Here is a 7,911-nt window from a genome sequence, read left to right on the forward strand (position 1 = left end):
CATTTTTTCTACAAAGATGCTGAGTAAATATGAAATGTTTCCCTTTTCTATTTCTCTCTATGAGGCAGGACCTTACCTCCCATTGCCAGCTCACTAGCTTGGGTCCCACTCCTGGACCTGTCAGTACCTTTTCAAGGGGACCCTGCTCAAAACCCACAGTGTGTGCACACCTTTGTTAATATCTTCTGTATTAGTATCTTCTCACATGGCTATAAAGAAATACCTGAGACTGGGTAATTTATGAAGAAAAAAGGTTTAATTGGCTTACAGTTCCACAGGTTGTACAAGAAGCATACTGCTGGCATCTTTTCAGCTTCTGGGGAGGCCTCAGGAAACTTAGAATTATGGGGGATGGCAAAGGGGAAACAGAGTCTTACATGGCAAGCTCAAGAGCAGGTTGGGGGAGGCACTACACACTTGTAAACGACCAGATCACACGAGAACTCACCATCACAAGGACGACAACACCCAAAGGATGGTGCTAAACCATACATGAGAAATCCACCCCATAATCCAATCACCTCCCACCAGGCCTCACCTCCATCATTGGGAATTACAGTTCAACATGAGATTTGATGGGGACACGGATCTGAACCATATCATCTTCATTCCAAAATTAATAGAACATACTTTATTTATTCCAACCTTATTTTTTATGCCTATGTGCTTTGGAGCTTACAAAAAAAAATGAACAGCACTGGAGTGAAACAGGAGGACAGTTTCATTTACTTATATATGAATATTCTGAAAATGTTATTAGCCTAAGCTTAGTTGTTCTCTCATTCATTTGTTCTTTCATAAAGGCTGGTTAAACATTTGGTACCTACCAGTCACTAAGCTAAATACTGAAAATACAAACTACAGTGAAAACAGCTCCTACCCTAAAGGAGCTCATGTCCTCTAGGGAGACAAACTTGTAAACAGCTCATTATAATGCATTCTGGAATGTGCAATAATAGAGATGTTATAGAACATTATGGTATCATAAAAGAGCGTTTCAATCTGAGGAAAAAAAGAGTGTCAGATCAGATAAGGCATCCTTGGAGAGAGGATGACTAAACTGACTCTAAAGCAGTGTTCTCAGCCATAGCTTCCATGGAAGTCACCTGGGAAACTGATTATTCAAACTCTGATTCTTATATTTTTTAATTCACTCACTTACATTCTGTAGTAATTGACCTGGGGTGTTGCCTATCCAGGACTTTTTAAAGCTCTAATACTCCAAGGAATGAATGGAAACTACCCAAGATGAAAACAGAGAAAGTGGGAAAGGGCACGGAGGGAAGCTATGCCAAGCAGAGAAGAGCGTGAGCAGAGGCACTAAGACAAGAAGGAGCTTGGTTAGCAAGAAAGGCATTCTAAAAAAAGGTTTTTTTTTTTTACAAAAAAGTCCCGGTATGAAAGTTCAGACTACAGGAGTAGGGAGAAATGAGGCATGGGAGATGGGAAGGGATGCCAGTGTGCTGCTGTTAGGACAACACATTTAAGGCTAGGAAATGACATGGTCAGATTTACATGATGGATAGCTTACTGTGCTAGCTGACAGGAGGCAGAGAGGTGAAGCAGGAGATTCAGGTAAAACACAATCAAGAACAGACTCTTGACACAGCATTTGGGAGGGATTCCTAAAAACTGTTTAGGAAGTCATATTAGATGGCCTCAGGTATTGTTTGGAAGTGCCAAGTGAGGTAGAAAGAGCAATCTGGTGAACAGGTGGAAGATTAACACCTACTGAGACAGAGAAGATAATAATAGCAGTATGTTTAGGAGGAAATATGACATGCCTGTTTGGAACACAATGCATTTGAGATGCCTGTGGAGTGTTCAGGTGGATGTATTGCATTAGGCCACCTGGTCCAGATTCAAGAATGGGTGAGAATATTGACTTGGACTCATGTAAGGTTGCTTCTGCTTGGCTTGCTTCTGAAGCAGCAAATAAGCAATGCAAAGATAAGGATGCAAATGGCTGACATATATCCTCCTTGTCTCCTTTTTATCTTAAGGAGATATTAAAAAAGCATTGTCTTAGCAATGTATATGGAAATTTTGCCCACTAAGACAGAAGAATTATGAATCTATGGGCTTGTTGGCTTTTGTACTCTCAGCCATGTCAGTCCCAGTAACTTATGGTAATATTTGAAGCCACAGTTCTGCTATTCCACAAACCATATCACACAGGCCTAAGATTTGAGCTATAGACCTTGAAATTTTTGTTCTGTTAGCACTGGGGAAAAATACCTTATCTACCCAAGTCAACTTGGTCATGTAAAACTCTAAGGTTCTTTTTACTATATCTCAATGACCAAGAATGTGTAGAGGTAGGCGATAAGGACTAAATGTCCCTAAAACTTCAATGTCAGGTTATAAACAGAGCAAGTCTCACGTCAAACTCTGTAGCACAGACAGACATTTATTAGTTTTCTGGCTATCCATTCTCATAACACACCACCCTAAGACCTAATGGATTGAAAACAATTTGATTATTACCTCTTACAATTCTGACATATGTCCAATCTCAGCTGGACTGTTTGTTCTTGAGGACTTTCAGGGGTCATTCCAGTTGGGGTTCTGGAGGATGGATTGAACTAAATATCCAAGATGGCTATTCACATGGCTGGTTTTTGATGATGACTTTGTCCGGGAGCTCAGCTGGGGCCAGGACACCTATGCACATTCTCTCCATAGAGCTTGGGCCCCCCACAGCATGGCAACTGGAAGCAGAAACTGCCAGGCCAGTTAAGGGCTATGCCCAGAAATGGCACAGAGTCATTTCTGCCATATTCTAACACCAAAGCATCCACAGGCCTTCTCCAGATTCAACAGGGTAAAGAAAGAGGCTCCTGTATCTTACTGGGAGAATGAGAAGGTCACATCTTTCTGGGGAAAATACAATCTGTGCTGGCTGGCTCTAGCAAATACAATCCGCCACAATTAGCAAACAGGCACAGCACAGTCGTATAACCTGTTCTTTAACAATGATGAGAAAAGAAAATGATGAAGTCTCAGCTCTTTATCCTTTAGCTCCAAAATTACTTTTCATGAAAAGCTTCACCTGAGGCAAGTGTAAAGCCATTCCAAAGATAGGCTTTGGCTAGCATTTGTTTTAATCATATGGTATCAAAGAATCCAGACTGCCTGAGGCCCATGGGACACTTCGGGTCCATGGGATCCAGCTTAGAACACCATTACAAAGGTTGCAGCCTATAGAACTCATTAAACTCTTATATTCTATTCATGCAAGATTGGTGAATGTCTCTAAAATATTCATATATATACTTTTGTACTATCTATGAGACAATATTTTAAATCAATATGCAAATGTCATAACAAGGTGGTAGGACTTTGCCATATACGTCTACTTGGGGGTTTCTGAGAGTAAATTTGTTTCTACCCAGAACAAATGCCCTGGAAACCACTGGATATGAACATCTGAGCCTTTGCAGAGAGCTTAGGTTTGGAGTTTTTGATTTAATAGACCTCTGGATATAAATGTTTGAACCAATTTTTACCTACTTAAAAAAAGAAACATGGGAGTGGATGAAATAACTCAGGAAAGCTGAGCACAATGGGGAAAGCAGTGATTCTTGGTCAGTCCCTTGGAATCACCAATAGGTAAAAGGATCCCAGAGGAAGAGGAGCCCTCCAAGGGGTCAGAGAAAGACTAAAGTTAAGCAGAAACCATGTAGACAGCCTCCAGAAAAAGGGCCAATCAGTAATTCTAAATGGATTAAGATAGTCTAGTGAAATCAGAATTAATTTTTTTTATCTAACTGGCATCGGCAACCGGAAGTCACAAGTCATCTTAGCAGATGTACTTTTAATGAATCTTGGTCAGAAGACAGATAAATGGGTCTTAAGAAGTGAATGCAAGACAAGGAAGTGAAGACTGAGAATGTCTGGATATAAAAGAAAAGAGAGAAGTGGAAAGCCTCAAGAGGGACATGGGGTTGAAGGACAATTTTTTGACAGTAAGAGGCTGGAGCATGTTTCCAGAGTGACGGAAGAAGAGAGAGAAACATTGAAAATGCTGTAAAAAGAAAAGACATTTCTTATTAATGTTTCAGAGGAGAAGAAAGGGAAGAGATACAGGTAAAGTTTAAGAAATTTTCTTAAGCCTGAAGAAAGGGGAGAAGGAGATAGATGCAATTAAGTGTGGCAAAATAAGTGACAAATTTATGAAGATGGAATCTGATCTTATTAAATTTTTCTCCACAATAAGGTGGCCAAGCATTTGTGTTCTCTTCCTTAGGGGCATTTGCATAGCGGAAGCAGAAAGCAGAATTTTCTTGAAGACAGAGTGCCCCAGGTTTTTGTGTTTGAAAGCTGAAATGCACTGAGAGAGTCAATACTAGGTCATTTCTTTGGCAAGTAGGGAGACAGGCTGAGTAACTTTAAGAGGAGAGGCTGAAACAGAGAAGAATAGTGATGGAATTTTCCTAAACTTGGAAGGCATGGAGGTGTCAGCTTGTCTGGAGAGAAACCTAGATGATGCTCCCCACCACCACTGCCACCCACTACCACTATCTAGTCTTTGAAAGCATCTCAGGAGATGGTTTAAACTCAGAGGGGAATGAGATGTGGCCAATCTAGGGATGCTGGACATCAGGCAGAGAAATACTCCACCTCTCAGAGTACAAGCAGAGGGTAGAAACAAAATAATGGGGCTGCCAGGCCTCAGGTTTGGACACTGAAGTATCAACAGCAGCCATAACAGATGAAGTCCCAATGGGCCAGGCCCCACACAAGTTCCTAGGATCCTTGATCAATCTCAGGACAAAAATGTGATTGAGTTTTCCACAGTCCTGGTGAATGGGAATGCAAAGGCAAATTTAATTTGTAATTTAGTTTCAAAACACAAAGGAGAAAAATTTAAAGGGGCAAAATCATGCCTTCTGCTCTATGTCTGTCTTGAGTATGGTTCAAAAGTTTATAGTTAAAGGAAGTTAGAGGAAGATTCTTCAAAGAGCATTTTTTTTTTTCTGCAAAGAAAGCAAGATTCTAAGATTAAGTGGGATAGGGACTGAGTAGAGAACATATGAAAGGGGTAAACTGGGAAAAGGTTTTTGAGGTAATTGAGGACGATTCTGACCCAGGACTTCCAGGCAATGCCAAAGATTCCACTGAGAATGGAAATCATGACTTTTTAGTGATGTTACTCAGATGAATTGTGTGATTGTCTCCAGCAATCCTCAGCCATTCTGGCACTGGTGTCGAAAAAAATGGGTTGCTGAATTGCTCTTGAGCTGGGTTTTGCTGAGAGAACACAGCAGGAGAAAAATGTGCAAAGCAAATAAAGGTGTAGATGAAAGATTGCTGTTCATCAACTATTATTTGCTGACTGGCTTGGGAAGGCAGACGGCCAAGAGGAACCGACAGCTTTGGGGAAATACAAGCAGAAAGTAAAAGCCTGAAGTTTCCTGGAGGGTATTATGGAGTTGTTTTGATTTGGTTTGATTTAAAGTAGAAGAGCAGTGCTTCAGTCACTTTCATCACAGTCCAATATAGTAAACACAGTTCTCCCTCAAGGCTTTCCTCCAAAGGTGAGTCAGTCCTGAGCTGCTTCTATCTCATAACTCTGCCCAGTCTTGGAGATCTTCATAGCTAACCAATGGAGAAAAAATAAAAAAGTAGGAAGCACCCATATCCACACTTAACTGTCTCAGATGGGAAGTGGCACTTTATATCCATTTCTATCGACAAGGACTCTGTTTCAACCTAAATACAAGGAAAATGTAGTCTGCCTTTGTCCCCAGAAAAGGGAGTTATATGGTGAACATACATCAACTCAGCCACAGCAGTTGTAGAAGGACCTGGACATGAAGATTTCTCATATAAAGCAGGGTCCCTGCAATGACAAAGTGCCAAGGAATGATTTGAGGTTATTGGATGAATGGCATTTGAAAAAGACCTACAGACTAAATTGTTGAATGGATAGTTGAAGTGGATGCTGTGGTGCACTGCCAACATTCTGCTGGCTGCTGAGACAGCCTTCAGCTATAAGCTGCCTTTGGAATTTCTTTGGCTGAAAAGAGATTCAGCTCTCCCAAGGCCATGTTCCTTTCTTGGGAAGTCCCATATCAAATGGCTGGGTAACATAGTCGTTTAATTGCTTGGCTCCTTTGCCTCAATTTGGAACAATTCTGAAAGGCCATCCTAGGATCAGAGTTTTTTATGGGGTTGTTGAGGTCTCCATCAAGACCATATCAGAACTCAGCTCCTCCCTTTGTTTATATCAGAATATCAGCTCCTCCCTTTGCTCAATGCTCTTCCTTCCTTTCACTTCCACAAGTGGCAATACCAAGAGCAATGCCCAATAAACCTCTGCTAATCTTCATCTCAGAATCTCCTTCCTGGGAAACTCGTAACAAATGTCAAGACTGCCTATATAATTTGTGGGGCCCAGAGCAAAATGAAACTGCAGACACTTTGTTAAAAAATTAAGAACTTCAAGATGGCAATAGCAGAGCATTCTACCATGTAATGGGTCCTTCTAAGCACAGCTCTGTGTAACTGCACAGGTTGCATACTCATGAAACTGGCCCTGTAATAATCTACCTAGCTAGCTATCTATATTAGTCCATTCTCACACTGCTATAAAGATACTACCTGAGACTGGGTAATTAATAAACAAAAAAGATTTAATTGACTCACATGGTTCTCAGCTCTGCATGGCTGGGGAGGCCTCAGGAAACTTACAATCATGACAGAAAAGGAAGAGGAAGCAGATGCCTCTTCAAAAGGCAGCAGGAAAGAGAGAGAGCAAAGTGGGAAGAGCCCTTATAAGATCATCTCATGAGAACTCACTCACTATCACAAGAACAGTATGGGGGAAACCACCCCCATGATTCAATCACTTCCCACCAGGGCATTACAATTTGAGATGAGATTTGGATGAGGACACAAAGCCAAACCATATCTCTATCTATCTATCTATCTATCTATCTATCTATCTATCTATCTACCTATCTATCTATCTACCTACGTATCTATCTGTCTATCTATCTATTTTTCAATCTATCTTTCTAACTATATACTTTGAAATTTCCAATTGCATGAATTGGGGCAGATGGGTCAGCTAGACCCCAAGATGTTGAATAAACATGGACAAAAGGTTAGAACATCAGACTATTGGCAGAAATGGGATTTTGGAGGCTCTATCTAGATGACTAAGCTTCACAACGGTAAAACAGCCAAGGTCTGGAAGCAAGGGACAACTAAAAGAATGCCCTTTATGTCTTTTTGGTACATGAGATCTAGGAGAACAAGTTGCTGCATGGAGCACTATCCTTTGTCAAGAACCAACCCCAGGAAAGACAAAGAAGAAGAAAGAGCACCTTGACTAGCAGTTATGTGCACTTTTTATAGTTACGTAGACTTTATCTAAAAAATAATTGGCTAAAATATAATTAATCTTGTTCAGCTACATGGTGTCTGTTTTCTACACAGATACTAGTGTATCAATTGCAATGCCATCATCCCGACACCTTGACATCTGGAATCATGACAATATCCAGTCTAATAGGCTTTGATCCATTAAACTGATACACCACTTTTGTACAAAAGGCCAATTAAATTTTCATAATAAATGAGACTTAATTATAATTACAGGATTGCATTTAAGAATGTAGATTCTTAACTACCAGAAAGATTCTAGAGAGAAGGGTATTATTTGCTCTTCAGGATATGCTCATCCCAGCCTCATCTGTTGTTTACATTTTAGTAAATGTACAATACATTGAAATTGCAGCTTCCAAAAAATGCTGTTAAGCTAATTATGAAAACAGTTCTGTATAATACTAGAGTGTTGCCTCTACGTGTTTTTTATCTACATTACAAAATTAGCACCCATTTGAATGCCTTCATTTGACCCAGACAACCACAACCTTTGTGAGAGAGATTAGGTAAGCAGCA

The sequence above is a fragment of the Rhinopithecus bieti genome, unplaced genomic scaffold (assembly GCF_001698545.2).
Source record: "Rhinopithecus bieti isolate Rb0 unplaced genomic scaffold, ASM169854v2 scaffold_56474, whole genome shotgun sequence".
In the NCBI taxonomy this organism is placed as follows: domain Eukaryota; kingdom Metazoa; phylum Chordata; class Mammalia; order Primates; family Cercopithecidae; genus Rhinopithecus; species Rhinopithecus bieti.